This window comes from Dermochelys coriacea, chromosome 5 (assembly GCF_009764565.3).
Source record: "Dermochelys coriacea isolate rDerCor1 chromosome 5, rDerCor1.pri.v4, whole genome shotgun sequence".
In the NCBI taxonomy this organism is placed as follows: domain Eukaryota; kingdom Metazoa; phylum Chordata; order Testudines; family Dermochelyidae; genus Dermochelys; species Dermochelys coriacea.
The window spans coordinates 25,400,546-25,417,037 of record NC_050072.1 but is presented as its reverse complement, the minus strand read 5'-3'; the positions used below and the strand labels follow the sequence as shown (position 1 = coordinate 25,417,037).

General features: G+C 41.6%; 1 long non-coding RNA gene across 1 annotated transcript; it reads left to right on the top strand.

Annotated features, from left to right (window-relative positions):
* The first annotated feature begins 1,019 nt into the window (after positions 1-1,019).
* LOC122460318 lies at positions 1,020-15,321 on the top strand. Its single transcript, XR_006281563.1, has 3 exons — positions 1,020-1,089; positions 14,894-14,951; positions 15,137-15,321. It is a non-coding gene; the product is annotated as an uncharacterized LOC122460318 (long non-coding RNA).
* The last annotated feature ends 1,171 nt before the right edge of the window (positions 15,322-16,492 follow it).

Here is a 16,492-nt window from a genome sequence, read left to right as displayed (position 1 = left end):
CACAGGTGAAACAGTTCTTGAGCCCAGGCCCTGGCCTCCCACCCTTGGTGCCTGGTCTCTTTTATAGGGCCTGGGTGCCCACCTCCGCAGCAGCCAGAGCAAGCCTCTCTGCTGCTCGGCAAGCTGGGCCGCCCAAGCCCTCCAATAAAAGTCCAACTTCATTTTCTCCTTTCTTTGTTCAGGCAACTGTCCCACAGTCCATGCCCTGCCCCTTGTATCGGGACTGACCACTAGTGCCTGCATTCTCCACCACTTGTGACAGGGTTGGGACTCACCACTGCAGTGCCTCCTGCTGTTCATTCTTGGGAATTAGCTCAGTTCATGCAGAGCACCCTCTGCCAGTGGTGTCCTGTCAGTCTCACTCTAGATTGGCATCTCAACCCATGTTGCTCCCAGCTTGCAGTGTCCTCTTCAGGACAGTGCCCTCTGGCAGTGCTCACTGCTCCGGCCTCACCCCCTTCCAGGGGTTTGGTGTTATCAGAAGTCCTTCTCATTGCCCCAGCCACAATGGCCAACCACACCCCAAAGTCTAACCCCTTTTGGCAGGGGTCTGGTGCAGTCCATGATGGCCACTCCAAATGGCCAGGTGTAAGTGCAAGGTGGAGACCCAGGCCTGCCCTCTACTCTGGGTCTCAACCCAGGGACCCTTTGGCGGCAGCCTGCCTGCCCTCTTTCTCTCCCTTTGTCCATCTCTCTCCCAGAGCCGTTTCCCCTTTGGCCCCCTTACACCAGCTAGGTCCTTTTTCTCAGGTCCCACAGCCCAACAGGTAGTGGGTGGGAGTTCCCCTCTGCTCCCCCCGCCTGTGCTATTCCTGGTACTAGTCTTCTCATGTAGGAGACAGATCTTCACCCTCTGAAAGACTGCCTGCTCCCTTCCTGGGCAGCCTTTATATAGGGCCTAACCTACCCCTGATTGGCTGGTTGTAATACTGGCCCTGATTGGCTCTCTAACAGGCCCTCCCTGATTGGCTGCTGCCTTGCACAGCTGCTCTGGCCTGTTGTAGCCCAATCTGGCATGGGGGTGGGGCACCGGCCCATCACAGCCACTGATATACATGGTACATTACAAGACAAGCTCCATGTTCCAAGGTATTTATAATCTTTCACAGAAATAACATCAAAAGAAATGGCAACCGACCTGGGGAAGTGGGGGGGGGGGGGGAAGGAAGCCATTATAGTTTGTCATTTGGCTTCATGGGCCTTCAGATATTCATTGCTTCAGTAATACTTGTTTCACTTACTGCTTCATTTTTTTCATTAGAGCATAACTTAGAAGTATATGATCATTTCAAATCTGAGAGTGAATTGTAAAATTAGCCAAGGGTTGCAATACATTTTGCAAAAGAGTTCTGCTAATATAAGTCAATGAAACACCATAGAACTGGTTTTATTCTCTACCAATTAATTCCAAGGAACTTATCTGGGCTGCTGAATCTTGTTTTCAGCCATTCTTCCTGCAAAGCACCTGTGGTGGATGGAGGCTTCTTTTTAAATTTCTTTCTGTCATCTTCTTCCAGTTGGCTAAAGTAGGCAGGCCCTTTTTACTTTTGAACATTAAAGCAGCTGAAAGGTGCATAGACCTAAAATAATTTTAGGGCCCCCTTGTTGACAAGCATTCCTTTAACATTCATTAGATGCAGACTCGTGGTCCCCTTTTCCCCTACTGTCATGCTCTCTTCTTAGGATGGCATTATGCACCTTATAAATGGCTCACATGCGTGCCATTAACTTAAGTGTACTGTGGGTGCCAAGCAACAAATGGGCTTGAGAAGCAATATGAATTATGTTGTGTGCCATCTTATCTCTAGAAAATTTCTCCTCTGAATTAACAGTATATTCCACCTCATTTTTGATGTCACATTTTGACACGCATTTAAAAAAACTCGGGGTGAAATTCTGCCTCATTGAAGTCAGTGGAGTCTGGATTTCACCCTCATTGTCTAAGTAGTTCATATTTCTCATGTTCCCTGGGAACACTGGCTTTAGGAAAACTATAAAGTCCTCATGGGCTATCAAAATCTAACAGAAAAGCATGAATTGCAAGCTGAAGAGATCAAGCTTGTGATAAGTTAAAACTTTGTAGTTGGGAATCATTCCTCATTAACTACCATCCCTGACAACACAACATTATTCTAATTCAGCGCACATCCTCTATTAGACACAACACTACATACCCTAAAACATCAGCTAATACAGATAAAGCTTTCTGGATCAGCTGTCATGCATTCTCTGGCTATTTCTGTGGGCACACACTTCATATTCACTCTCCAAAATATACTGATCACATTTCACATGTACTGTAGCTCTAGTTGTTGTTGTTTAGAATAAATCATTCCTCCCTCTAGGGGCACCAAAACAGAACTGTGTGGAAATATTTACACTCAAAGCCTCAGCAGCAGTTTTGGGGTGTTTTGCTGATTTCACTAGAAATAAGGTTGCTTCATAGCAGAGGGCACTACATGAGGCCTCAGGCTTATGGACCAATGGAAGATTTCTCCCCCCCCCCCCCCCCCTCCTTCCACACATACTTCTGTGAGCCATGCATCACTAGATCCTAATATTTTGGATGGCTATTAGTGTCCCTTGGTTTTATAATCAGCCAGCAGTCTGCTCTGGGTTTCCTGGAATGGAGCTAGATAGTGGAGTGCGCTACCACTTTTATAATGTAGCCTCAATAAACAGAGAAAATGAATATACAGCTGTTTGCTCATCTTAAATCCCAACTAGGGGTGTTATTACAAGTTATATGTATATCTAGCATTTTGACTAACCCTTGTTACTGCCAAGAAAACATCTTAACCTGGATTACTACATGAGCAGTGGGGAAGAACGCCAAAGTGAAAAATGAAGGGAACCTGTAGGATTCAGTTGGCAAGAAGTTACACTCCTGTTATGAAAATAAAATGCAGAGAAATTTAACATGTCAGGTAATCAGTGATGGTGTTTTGAGCATTTACGAGACAATCTACATGGAGTGAGCAGTAATAAAATAGTAGAAAAGAGCTACTTGAACAATTTCCCAAATGAACTAGCGACTCCAGTACAGAAGGGATACACAAGGCCCTCTCTGTTATTTTAGCACCACATAAGCTTGTAGGGCCAAATTCTGGTCATGTTGAAGTCATGTGGCAAACCTCCCATTGATTTCATGGAGACCAAAACTTGGCGATTAATGTGGGTCTTGAGGTAAAGCTTAAGTAATATATTAGGCCTTGTCTTTCTACACTATGGTGAATTTCAACCTTGAAGTAGTATATGAACTACAGTAGCTATTAGTCCGTGCCTGAAGACATTTCTGTTTCTGTAAAAAATACTTTTTGGCTATGGCTACAGCCCTTAGCATAAATTATTTGGTACTACATTGATCCTATTTCTCCTTCCCAGAATATTGTTGCATTTCTGAATACAGTTCCTAATGTCTGTATTTTTAAATCTCTAGTTGAAAATTAAAGCACTTTATATCTTCAAAGAGAATTACAAAAAATAACCAAACTGTGAACTCCCCAGAGCAGGAATCATGCCTTCCATGTTTAGTGGCTGGCACATCGTGTAAACTACTGTAAATAAATACATAATAGCTAAGTGCTTAAATCTGGACAGAGGGGGAACATATTGGAAGTTCTCACTGATTTTCATTTTTAATCTACAAGATTAGAAAATAGCATTATGTAAATGATTTTTATGGTGGGCCATCCCAAAATCTTGACATCACTTGTGGCTGTGGATGCCGTAGCAACTGCAGCTGTGTTGTCAGGGCAACAGCCTTGTGCTCAGTAGGCAAAACCAATGAGATTAAGCATTGCTATATTCTAGCTAAGCCTCTGTGACCTTATCAGAGAGCAACAAGATCTGTCTGTTCTTTACCGTGCAGGTGTCCGTTTAGTAGGGAGGGAGATATGCACAGATATACTCTCACAAAGTACCTGATTTAAATGTCAGACCTGGACTATTCAAACAAGCAAATGCATTTTCTAGTTAGATGGATTAAAGGGCTCAATTTTTGTAAGTAACTTTTGGTTTTTAAATGCTACTATATTATCATTATGGAAGAAACCAGAGAAAAGTGAAATGTACAGAACTCTGCACAATGGAATTTGTTTAGAACTTTGGTATGTAAGTGAAATATTTTTCTGGGATAATTTTGTATATAAGACAAAACTCAGTAAGTGTCTCGTTTCACAAAATAATATTCATTTGTTTGCATGGCAAGAAACAATACTGATAGACAGAGCATGAAATGCAGTAGAGTTGATTATCACTGCTTTTTAGTATGGTACCCTTTTCATTCTTAAGAGTTAATTGGAACAGACAAAATACTGAAGTAAGTTTGTATAGCAACATAGGTATATGTTAGTTCATTTCAGTATTTACAGATCTATATTTCTAGTAAGAAGAATTAAAATACAAGTGGAACCAATGGGGAGAGGACAAAAATACTGAATGTTTTTTCTGCAAGGTGGGTGAGGAAGAAGGAGGGGAAAGTTTGGATAAAGTGCCACCAACACCTTAGTATTGTCTCACTTTCTCTTCAGTGTTTTGTTTTTTTTTCTAAGGCACAATAAAACACTCCTTTTTGGTTGAAGTTTCAGAATGCTGAACAACTGAATTTTGCTTTGTTGGAGTCTCTGTAGTTGATTAGTGTTGTTGTGATTTACAGTAAAGTACAACGAGAAACCATAAAGATTATTTAGGTTCTTTACCTATTACGCCCTAGGCGATATGTTAACGTAGACTCATTCATACTAGCAGTTTTACCCATCTTATTTCAATCTCTCATGTATTCTAAAATGCCTCTTCCCTCAGCAGGCATCAGTAACAAGTTATCTGTAGGTTTGCCAAGTGTACTTTTATTGGTTATGTGATACGCTAACAATCCTATCCTTTTGATATTATCATGTGTCTGATATAGATGGTGGGAAAATGAACGCGCAATCTAGCCACATAACTGATTGTGGCAATAACATCATGTGATTTCCCTTCTAGGTATTTTTTCCCCCTTCATTGAGTTTAATTTAAATTTTCACTAGCCAAACTTATCTTGGATAATTCTTTCTTATTTTCTGATGGATTTTTGGCAAGTTTTGATGCTTCCGTTCTTGCATTTCTTATGTTGTCTTTTGCAGTGACTAGAATGCTTTTTGTCACATTTGACTGTCTTTTAAAAATAGCTTATTTAGTTATACCAAGATTTTGATTATCATATATACCAGGTGTGACCAAACTTACTGATCCTCTGAGCTGAATACAACTATCTTAAGAAGTTTGAGAGCTGGGGCACACCTGCTGGGGCTCAGGGCTTCAGCTCTGCTCCTGCTGAAGCCCTGGCAGGTGCACCCCATGGGGCTGAATCACCAAGACTACCCCTCCCCCACTGAAAAGAAGCCCTTACCCCATCACCCCACTGAAAGGCAGAGGTCCTGAGCTTTCTCCCCACCCCCATCTGGTAGGTGGAGAATGTGGGGACAGGGCCCATTTTAAAGGTAAAAGAGCTGCATGTGGCTCATGAGCCACGATTTGGTCACCCCTGAAATATACAGTACTGGACCAAAATGAGAAGTCTTTACTATGCAGTGCTATTTTTGACAATTGCATGAAATTTAAAATTGAAATTCTGTTTTCACAAATTGATTTCTAAAGCAGTTGCCATCATAATAGATAACATTTCAGATCAAACCGTTGGGGAAATAAACCAAAGGTAAAAGTGGTTGGGAGATTTTAGGCCACTTAAGTGACTAAGGAACAGTGTCCCCAAAAGGACATCATTGTCCCTAATCTCTTTAAAGTGTAGTGATGTTAAGCTTCAAGAGGTGAGAACCTATGTAATGCTGAACCTCATCTAAGTATCACAGCTGTTGAACTCCATAAATCTGTGGATTAAGTCCTTGAGAAAAGTCCAGTATGATCTGAGTATACTTAGAAGCACAGATGCTCAGAGATTCCAAATGAATCTGTCAAGAAATGTGATGTCCTTTCCTTATTTCCTTTAGCCAGTTTTATTTTTAATTTTCTCTTATTTTTAAATTACTCTCGTATCAGCCATGTGACTTATAGAGAATTTAAAAAGGGGAAACATAATTAATGCTAATCTACATGGATTTATGGAAAAACAATCCTGACAAAATAACTCTTTTTTTATAAGATTACAAGTTTGATTTGTAAAAGTAATAGTACTGATGTAACATACGTAGACTTCTGTAAGGCTGTTATGGTACTGCATCACATTTTGATTTTAAAAAAAAAAACTAGAACAATATAAAATTAATACGACACATTAAATGGATTAAAAGATGGCTCACTGATAGGTCTCAAAATGTAATTATAAACAGGGAATCATCATGGAGCGGATGTGTTTCCAGTGAGATTCCACAAGGATCAATTCTTGGTCCTATTCTATTCAACATTTTTATTGATGACCTGGAAGAATACATAATATCACTGATAGTTTGCAGATGACACACAAATTGGGGGAGCAGCAAATAGTGAAAAGGACAGGGCACTGATACCAAATGATTCAGAAAGCTCTGTATGCAGGGCACAAGCTAACTATGCATTTTCATATATTTTTAATATGTATATATTTAGGAACAAAGAATGTAGGCCATGCTTATAGGACACTGACTCAAAGAAATTTGGGGTTCATGGTGGATACTCTGTTGGACATGACCTCCCATGTGATGCTGTAGCCAAAAGCCTAATGTGATCCTGGGATGCATGGACAGGTGAATTTTGAGTAGGAATTTTACCTCTCTATTTAGCACTGGTGCAAATACTGCTGAAATAGTGTGTCCAGTTGTGGCATGATCAGAAAGATGTTGATAAATTGGAGGGTGTTTAGAGAAGAGCCACAAGAATGACTGAAGGATTAGAAAACATGCCTTTATAGTGAAAGACTCAAGGAGCTCACTCTATTTAGCTTAACACAGAGAATGTTAAGGGGTGACTTGATTTACAGTTTACAAGTACCTACATGAGAAACAAATGGGCTCTTCAATCTAGCAGGCAAAAGTATGTGATCCAGTGGCTTAAAGATGAAGCTAAACACATTCAGACTGAGAAGTTGTACATTTTTAACAGTGGGAGTAATTAACCATTGGAACAATTTATAAAGGGTCGTGATGGATTCTCCATCATTGCAATTTGTAAATGAAGCTTGTATGTTTTTCTAAAAGATATGCTGTAAGAATAATTTTAGGGAAGTTCTATGGCCTGTATTATACAGGAGGTCTCACTAGATGGACACCGTGGTTCCCTTCTGGCCTTGGAATCTATGATTTTATCCTCTTTTGCTGCTATTAGTTCCCACTGCCTTTGGTTGTTTTAGAAGCAGTGCTACCAACCAGGACGGACAAGAGGCACAGCTTTCAGCAGGATGGATTTTTCTACCTTTTTTTTTTTTTCTTTTTTTTTCTTTTCCTCATCTTTCTATCTGTATTTGTATACTCTGCATCCTTTTTGCTCCTTTTTTTTAATCCAGCAGTTTTGTCTTTTTCTTTAAGTAGCCTTGATTCAGTAAGCAATTCGATTTTGATTTTATTTTGAATGTGAAGCTCACTGGTATGTATGAGCTTGCTCAAGCCATGAATTCTTTGAGGGGGGAGGTTAAATAGTATTTCTTCCTTTCCCATCTTTTTTCCAAAAAGCTTTTATGGCTATGGTTCACAATTACAAAAGTCTTTCATCAAGGACACTTAATTTAGTGAGTCAAAATCAGAACTGAGACTAATTAAACCTAATCTGCCTACCTGTATGCCAATGTAAATCAGGAGTAGTCGGTGGAAATAAAGTGCTGTAAAAACAGTGCAAGTGGAATCAGCATTGAACAGAAACAAGTCTAAATGCGCCTGATCTCTTCTCCCCCGCCCCGTGTTTTCCACCTTGTGTACATATTTACCTTTGTATAAAACTTTGCCAAATCAGGATGGTTGTACTTTGAATAGAGTTTGAATAGGTGTTAATGACTATACAAGATGCAAGTCAATGAACAACCAGGCCCTGTGTATTGGTGCAACTTAAATGGTGAGAGGCCAGCATTTAAGAGAAGCCTGTAGCTTGAAAAGCAACTAACAGGAGTGTACAAGAATCTGTAAGTTAAAGTAGACTTCTGCCTACTTTAATTTACTTATGGTTGTGTCTTCTTCTAATTCCTTCTCATATAAATTACATGAATTTTGATTTCCTTATACTTGCTTCCATGTATTGTGACTAGGTAGCAAGTGAAAAATCAGGACAGGGTGGGGGGTAATAAGTGCCTGTATAAGACAAAGCCCTGAATATCTGGACTATCCGTATAAAAATTGGGATATCTGGTCACCCTACTTCTTTGTCAGTAAGTAGTTTAAGGGTCACTGAGCAAAAGGACATCTCACAACACATCACCTGAATTTGGCACCCCTTTCAGTTCTATTTGCATAGACTCGTAAGCAAAACTGTGCTCCAAATTTTTTGCTTTGCAAATTAACTTTAGAGTTATATTTTGGTTTACCTGTTTCTCATAAGGGCATTTTGGTAACTAAACTTTGCTCTGTGAACAAGGATTGAGCTTTGCGGCAAATAGATTCCACGGATTTGTGTGTCTTCTCTAGCCACAAGACTTGGAATTTTTGGTGGCTAGAACCCTATCAATCTTTATAGGCTGTCATTTATTTATATAGGACCACAACTGCACATATTGTGGTTTTTTTTTTAATTGTATAACACAGTCACTAATCTATTTTATATGGAAGGCAGATACACAGCGATGTGCAGCAGTACAAAACACTAAAAGTACCTTTATCCAAAAGCCTCTGTTTTCTACAAATTACACAAAACATTTTATTTTTCTGTCATGAAACACATGGCTATTTACTTTACTTTGAATTTTGAAAAGTGTATTTACATCTAAGTTTTTCATATTCTTTAGCATCCTCTTCTGTGCATATTTTATGCTTATTTGACCCTTTAATGTTGTTAATATTTTTTTTAAAAACCACAGCATTGTGGTTTGAGTTTATTTTTAAAAAGGTAGAAAAGTCTGTGCATATGTAGTTTTTATACAAATGTATATAATTTGCAAATCTATCCTTGATTTATCCACTAATTTAAATATATTAGCTGTGACACTAATAGCTAAACTTGCAATTACAAGGCTGTAGCAAAATATTAGAGATCCCATCTCTTTCCTAAATTCAAATTCTTTTTGCAGAAGCAGTAAGTAATCAAATGTTAAGTTTATTTTACTATAAAGCTTTCTGTGGCTTAGTTGGTCATTTAAACTACTGCTCACCCTTCTGGAAACAGCTGCCTTTGAACTATTTGTTTATGAGCCTTGTTCTCCTCCTTCTTAAAATCAAATCAACCTCTGACATGCAGCAGCTGCTGCTGCTAAGGATGCAAGGTTCTTAGAGTAGACTGTGTCAGCTTCAGCTTGACTGAGAAGTTAAAGGGTTGCTTGTCTTTCTGGCAAAGAGAATCTTGAATGACCTGACTGACTGTAGCTGAAAAATCCTTACCCAAACTCTCTACTCCCCAGCCATTACAGTCCTCTAAACCAGGGCTTCTCAACCTGTTTCTTTCTAAGGCCCCCTGACATGCTATAAAAACTGCATGGCCCACAGCAACTGTTTTTCTGCATATCCAGTAGCATTAAAGCTGCATTAAAGTAATAGCTATACACTTAAACACACAAATGTGTAAAATACAAAAGGATAATATAGGTACAAAAATAAAAATGATTATGTTCAAATATTAATATGCCTGCGCTCTGCCGCCCAGGGCTGAAGCCAAAACCTGAGCCCTCCCTTGCAGGACTCCCTGTTGCATGGGGCCCCAGGCAATTGCCCTGTTTGCTGTCTCCTGAGGCCAGCCCTGCTGAAGCCAATAGCTTTCAGCATATCATGCAGGAAAATTAACATGCTCTCTGCTTATTAAAAATGTTTTAAAAATTGTCCAAATAGCATGAGGTGAAATGACTTTTTGGGGGGGGGGGGGGAGTATAGTCTCTAGCTTATTTTGGCAGACCCACTGAAATCTGGGATGGGGGGGGTGTAGAACCACACCTCTAAATAGAGCAGTAACAGATCATTCTGCTTAAGGCTCCCCACCTGTAACACTGACAGACCCCAGTTGTCAGCAGGCATGATCGAATCAGAGATCTCTGGAGCTTTGTGCATGAGCCAAAAGACAGCTGGCTATTAGCTAAGGATGTAGACTCATTTTTGTGTCTCTTTAAATGGTCTCAGTGCCACTAGATGGGTCAGAACATCATGATCGTTAGTCTGACCTCTTCCACATTGCAGGCCACAGAACCTCACCCACCCCTGAAATAGACCCCGAACCTCTGGCTGAGTTACTGAAGTCCTCAAATCAGGTTTAAAGATTCAAGTTGCATAGAATTCACCATTTACACTAGTTTAAACTTGCAAGTGACTCGTGCCCCATGCTGCAAAGGAAGCCCCCCACCCCACCACCACCACCCAAAAAAACACCAATGCAGAATCTCTGCCAATCTGACTCAGCCTGCCTCCAGCCTCTGCAGTTCTGCTTGTTAAAAGGCAAGAAACCTGACACTTGCCCAGATAAAACTTTTCCCAGGCTTCTTGGCATTAGGACTTTTCCCATCCTGCCTCTGGCTGTAAATAGCAAGGGTGTTTGTTTCAGGACTACTTGTGGCCCCTTAGAGACTAACAAATTTATTAGAGCATAAGCTTTCGTGAGCTACAGCTCACTTCATTGGATGCATTCCACGAAGCTCACGAAAGCTTATGCTCTAATAAATTCGTTAGTCTCTAAGGTGCCACAAGTACTCCTTTTCTTTTTGCAAATACAGACTAACACGGCTGCTATTCTGAAACATGGGGAAATAGTTTTACTTTGTGTAATGACTCATCCATTCCCAGTCTCTATTCAAGCCTAAGTTAATTGTATCCAGTTTGCAAATTAATTCCAATTCAGCAGTCTCTCGTTGGAGTCTGTTTTTGAAGCTTTTTTGTTGAAGGATAGCCACTCTGAGGTCTGTAATCGAGTGACCAGAGAGATTGAAGTGTTCTCCAACTGGTTTTTGAATGTTATAATTCTTGACGTCTGATTTGTGTCCATTCATTCAAGAATTATAACATTCAAAAACCAGTTGGAGAACACTTCAATCTCTCTGGTCACTCGATCACAGACCTCAGAGTGGCTATCCTTCAACAAAAAAGCTTCAAAAACAGACTCCAACGAGAGACGGCTGAATTGGAATTAATTTGCAAACTGGATACAATTAACTTAGTTTTACTTTTTGTAATGACTCATCCATTTCCAGTCTCTATTCAAGCTTATTTCCCCATGTTTCAGAGTAGCAGCCGTGTTAGTCTGTATTCGCAAAAAGAAAAGGAGTACTTGTGGCACCTTAGAGACTAACAAATTTATTAGAGCATAAGCTTTCGTGAGCTTCGTGGAATGCATCCGATGAAGTGAGCTGTAGCTCACGAAAGCTTATGCTCTATTAAATTTGTTAGTCTCTAAGGTGCCACAAGTACTCCTTTTCTTTTTTTCTCCTTACAGTGTGTATGATAAACCCATTGTTTCATGTTCTCTGTGTGTATATAAATTGTCCTCTTTTTTTTTTTTTTTTTTTTCCACCAAATGCATCCGATGAAGTGAGTTGTAGCTCATGAAAGCTTATGCTCAAATAAATTTGTTAGTCTCTAAGGTGCCATAAGTAGTCCTTTTCTTTTTGCAAATACAGACTAACACAGCTGCTACTCTGAAACCTGTTTCAGGACTGAGATGATTTGGTGCAGTAACAGATGGAAGCTTGTCCAACACCTACCAGCTCAGTCCCTCACTTTTATAAAATCTAATTTTCAAATATTTAAAGGAAGTGTTTTAAGGAACCTCATTACACAGTGAAAAATTAACTCTCTTGTCAGATATCATGCCCCTTTCTCAGAAAGCAGCTTGTTGATGAAAACGCTCCCTATGTAACAGTGGTGGGTTTTTTTAAGCATGTACATACTCCACATACTAAAAGGGTACCAACATGGCATTTGTTGGACTACGGGCAGTTACTCGAGCTTTATATCATCCTAACTTTGGTAATTAATACAGTTATAAATTTTGTTTGTTATTGTTTAAAGATCCCTGCATATAGATTGAACTTTCTTCTAAACCTTTGGGAGGGTACCAGGGCTGGCCTGACCATGAGGTGAACTGAGGCAGCTGCCTCAGGTGCCAGACTGTGTGTGTGTTGCGGGGGGGAAGGGCGCCGCTAGGATCCAGAGTGTAGAAAATTGTGTCTGCCGCTGGCGAATATGGATTCTCTCTGCTCTAGATGCACAGATATGGTGGGGTGCTGTGCTGGAGGAAGGAGGGCACAAGCGACATAACAGGCAGGCAGGAGAAAAGATGAGAGGGAATAACAGAAAGCAGCAGGAGCTGCAGGGAGAGAGAGGAGGAGGAGGAGCCTCTTATGTACCTCTCTAGCACCCCCCAGGAGCCTGGAGTGAGTAACACCAGCTTCTCAGGGAGCTTCCTGTTTCTTGCTGCTTCCCTGAACCCACTTGAGGAGAACAGGCAGTTAACTGAAGCAGTAGGAGCCAGTTAGGCCTTTAAGACGCTGATATCTTCCCTTACTCCGGCCCTGCTACCAGCCTGCTTATTTGTTCCCTTCAATCGGGTGTTGAGAGCCACTAAAGCTGGCACAGAACAGCAGTCATGAGTGAAAGAAGAAAACGCCCCTCTGGGGCAGCATTCAGAAAAAGAAAGAAAGCAAAGGAAGCTTTTCTTTCTAAGCAGGAAGGAGCTCTCCTGAGATACATAGACACACATGTTCATGGTGAGCCTTCCGGCCCCAGTAAGGATGGGAGTGGTGAGGAGATGCCTGATCTTCCAGTTAGAGTGCAGGTGACCAGGCAGCTACTGCAGCATCCATATCTCCATCTCAAATGGATGTAACCATGCACATTCCTGAAGAAAAGTGTAGATCAGAGAAGAGTGTGGTGGAGGCGCAAGAAACAGCTGCTGCTGCATTTCCTTCCCCCTAAGGCCTTGCCCCCAGCTAGGCTGGAAGTTGCCCGGCTGTGGTAGGTAGGGTTCCCAAATTCCTCCGTGCTCCCCCTGTATGGAGCCCTCCCGAGCTTTCCACAGGCACATGGTGACTCACCACACAGCTCGGCTCTAGTGAGTGACTCTCAAACCCAGCTCACGGGACCCTGTACTCATCCTCTCAGTGGCATGAATGCCTCAAATGCCCCAGGAGCTGGGAGTAATGCCAAGGTCTTCCCAGCCTTGTAGCATCACCAGCAAGAATGATTCAGCAGGCCACAGCCTTATCTTGTGCAGTCCCCACCCCAACTGTCCTGTGACCTTCAGGTCACACCCTCAGGTGATCCATGTGCAGCCACATCCTCCTCCCCCTCATCACCTTTGGGTCCTGCCCCGAAGTGAGCCCTCCATAGCCCTAAATCTTGCCTTCATTAGATTGCCCTTGTGTAACCAAGAGCACTTGGTCCACCTAACCATCCCTGTTGGTGATGTGAGTCAGACTAGCCTCTGATTGCCTCTCCCATCACTGGGCTGAGTCTGTGGCGCTAACTGGAGGTTTTGTTTCCCTGAGAGCTGGCAGCTCTGACTGCTTTCTCCAAGGGGCATTCTGTGCAGCACAAAGGGGCTGTTATGCCAGAGGTACTTCTTGCTGTTAACCGCAACTGGTAGCGGAGCTGACCTCTGTCCCCTCCTGTCTATAATGCCAGGCTTTTGGGAGCACATGGCTCTGGTAGCCCCATAACCCCTCTCAGCAGCTCTACATGGAGGTTCCTTTTAGTGTGAGGAGCCCCTTGGGTTTCAGCATTTCCAGACTGAGTGTTTTTTGTAGGGTTGGGTGATTGGCTCCTGCATGGGGGAGATGTCTAGCTTGCTATCTTAAGGTTTTGTCCTGCTGTCCATCACTATGGTATCTGAGCACCTTCCACATAAGATCAATATCAATAAGGAAGTCCCTAGTGCCAGGCAGTCTAAGTAGGGAGTTAGGTAACGGGAAGGCCTCATGGGTGGGGAGATCAGAATAGGCATTCTATAACTGATTAGTGGACTCCCTATACTTCATGAACTCATCCTGGCCTCCTGCATAGCAGCAAAGAGACAGGGAGAACACACTACTACACTACATGGACTGGCCCATGGTTTGAGGAGGCTGAAGAGATGGGAACTAATGATGTTGGGGGAAAGGGCCCTGGTGAGGAGAGTCTGTACAGAAGGGGAAAATAAAGAAAATGCTCTAAAAATAATGGGCAGCAAGTCCAGAGCCACTTGTTCCTGGGGTGGGGCCTTGAGAGAGTCCAGGGGATCGGGTTTGATAGGGAACTCTAAAAATGCTAAGTTGTCAGGCTCAGTAACTGCAAGAGTCCCTCATTGCTACCCTCCTAGCAACCATAATGTTCACTTGTTGTGTTGACTTTTAAGAAAGATTGGAGCTCTTTGGAGTAGGAACCATCCTTTATTCTGTGTTTGTGATGTCTGTGTATTCTTGTGAAATGGAGCCCTGAACCACAGGGTTAACCCCCTCCAGAGCCAGAGAAGGAGAGATGCTGAGATTGTGGATCCCTTAAGAGCTGCCCAAGGAGCCCCAGATCCTCAACCTGCCGTGGGTGGGTGGGGGCCCAAAAGCAGCCCCCAGCCCACATCTCTGCCCCCCCAGAGCATGCCATCCAAGGTAGGTTGAAGATCCAGGGCTCCCCCTAGCAGCCTAGACTCTCTCAGCAGCTCTTACCATGGCCAGGCTCCAGCTTCTGGCCAGGCCAGGGCGCAGGACCTTGGGTAGGAAGGGGAGGAGCCCCATGGTAGCAGGTGTGGGGGGCCCAAATGTTCTTTGTGCCCAGGGCCCCAATAAATCTTAATCCACCTCTGGTAATTTGCTAAATTTTGTTTCTGCTGATAGAGAAGATAAAGAATGTGACATCTTCAAGAGTACCAGGAAACAGAGTCATTTGTACCAAGTTAGTATTTGATAAGTATAGCTGTTTGTATTATAAATGCCACATCATTCTTAGTGCTTATATAGTTTTTTTTTTTTTTTGAGATGGCTGGGTAGTGTTGCTATACACATTTAAATCTTTAATAAATTACACCTAAAATATAAGGACCAATTACTGATGACATCTGGTTACATTTTTTTTTCCAGATTACAGTATGACATCAGGAGCTGCTTCTCCCACATTTGCACAGGAGGAGAAAGGAAAGCAAAGGGAGAAGATAATGATGTGGTAGGACAGCTATCTGCCATGAAAGTATTTGCCATGTGTTGTTAAAAGAAACATTTAAAAGGAATAGCACATTTTTATTTGACAAAGTACAATTAAAATTTGTTTAAATAAAATGTTTTAATATATTGTACTTTTATCCAGGGATCTCAAAATGCTTGTTATACGATTAACTAAGCCTACAACACCCTGTAAGGTTGTGGTGTTCTACTCTTTTTACAAAAAAATTTTGGTGCTTGACATTATTGATCCCCATCTTCTCCAATTTAACTAATAATTCCCCATGTGGCACGGTATCAAATGCCTTACTGAAATCTAGGTAAATTAGATCCACTGCATTTCCTTTATCTAAAAAATCTGTTACTTTTTCAAAAAAGATTAGGTTGGGTTGGCACGATCTACCTTTTGTAAAACCATGTTGTATTTTGTCCTATTTACCATTGACTTCAATGTCCTTAACTAATTTCTCCTTCAAAATTTTTTCCAGGACCTTGCATTACTACAGATGTCAAACTAACTGGCCTGTAGTTACCTGGATCACTTTTTTTTCCTTTCTTAAAAATAAGAACTATATTAGCAATTCTCCAATCATTCGGTACTACTCCTGAGTTTACAGGATACTTTGCCTCAGTCTTTAATAAGGCTAAAGAGGATCTTAGGGATAATGGTAGCATGACAAATGGGAATGAGGATATGGAGATAGATATTACCATATCTGAGGTAGAAGCGAAACTGAAACAGCTTAATGGGACTAAATCGGGGGGCCCAGATAATCTTCATCCAAGAATATTAAAGGAATTGGCACCTGAAATTGCAAGCCCATTAGCAAGAATTTTTAATGAATCTGGTTTTGGGCTGCATCAGGAGTGGCATTTCCAGTAGGGATAAGAAGATTTTAGTACCATTATACAAGGCACTGGTGAGACCTCACCTAGAATACTGTGTGCAGTTCTGGTCTCCCATGTTTAAAAAGGATGAATTCAAACTGGAGCAGGTACAAAGAAGGGCTACTAGGATGATCTGAGGAATGGAAAACTTGTCTTATGAAAGGAGACTTAAGGAGCTTGGCTTGTTTAGCCTAACTAAAAGAAGGTTGAGGGGAGATATGATTGCTCTCTATAAATATATCAGAGGGATAAATACCGGAGAGGGAGAGGAATTATTTCAGCTCAGCACCAATGTGGACACAAGAACAAATGGGTATAAACTGGCCACCAGGAAGTTTAGACTTGAAATTAGTCGAAGGTTTCTAACCATCAGAGGAGTGAAGTTTTGGA